Genomic DNA, 1,089 nt, shown 5'->3' with positions numbered 1-1,089 from the left:
TTTTGTTCCACTCTCACCACCATCAGAGCGTATCTTCAAAGCTATCAGCGGAAAGAAAAAAAAAAGCAACACATCACTCCCGGGAGGGCTCGAACCTCCAACCTTTCGGTTAACAGCCGATCGCGCTAGCCAATTGCGCAACGGAGACAGTCCTGCTCCACTCTCACCACCATCAGAACATATCTTCAAAGCTATCAACCCCCCCAAAACAAAAGCGCCGCACCACCACCGGGTGGGCTCGAAACTCCAACCTTTCGATAAACAGACGATCGCGCCAGCCAATTGCGCCACGGAGACAGTCCTGTTCCACTCTCACCACCATTAGAACATATCTTCAAAGCTATCAGGCCATAGAAAAAAAGCGCCGCACCACCAACGGGTGGGCTCGAATCCCCAACCTTTCGGTTACCAGACGATCGCGCTAGCCAATCGCGCCACGGAGACAGTCGTGCTCCAATCTCACTACCGTTAGAACATTTCTCAAAAGCTATCAGCAGCAAAGAAAAAAGCAACACACCACTCCCGGGAGGGCTCGAAACTCCAACCTTTAAGTTAACAGCCGATCGCGCTAGACGATTGCGCCACGGAGACAGTCGTGCTCCACTCTCACCACCATCAGAACATATCTTCAAAGCTATCAGCTTAAAGAAAAAAGCACCGCACCACAACCGGGAGGGTTCGAACCTCCAACCTTTCGGTTAACGGCCGAACGCGCTTGCCAATTGCGCCACGGAGACAGTCTTGCTTCACTCTCACCACCATCAGAACATATCTTCGAAGCTATCAACCCCCCCAAAACAAAAGCGCCGCACCACCACCGGGTGGGCTCGAAACTCCAACCTTTCGATAAACAGACGATCGCGCCAGCCAATTGCGCCACGGAGACAGTCCTGTTCCACTCTCACCACCATTAGAACATTTCTTCAGAGCTCTCCGCCCAAAGAAAAAAAAGCGCCGCACCACCACAGAGTGGGCTTGAACCTCCAACCTTTCGGTTAACAGCCGAACGTGCTAGCCAATTGCACCAAGCAGACAGTCGCGCTCCAATCTCACCGCCGTTAGAAGATTTCTCCAAAGCTATCAGCGCCA

General features: G+C 52.4%; 1 non-coding gene across 1 annotated transcript; it reads right to left on the bottom strand.

Annotated features, from left to right (window-relative positions):
* Positions 1-663: 663 nt before the first annotated feature.
* On the bottom strand, positions 664-745 carry TRNAN-GUU (transfer RNA asparagine (anticodon GUU)). The gene has a single exon. It is a non-coding gene; the product is annotated as a tRNA-Asn (tRNA).
* Between the last annotated feature and the right edge of the window lie 344 nt (positions 746-1,089).

The sequence above is a fragment of the Rhipicephalus microplus genome, unplaced genomic scaffold (assembly GCF_043290135.1).
Source record: "Rhipicephalus microplus isolate Deutch F79 unplaced genomic scaffold, USDA_Rmic scaffold_38, whole genome shotgun sequence".
NCBI classification, from domain to species: domain Eukaryota; kingdom Metazoa; phylum Arthropoda; class Arachnida; order Ixodida; family Ixodidae; genus Rhipicephalus; species Rhipicephalus microplus.
This window is presented reverse-complemented; position numbering and strand designations above follow the sequence as displayed.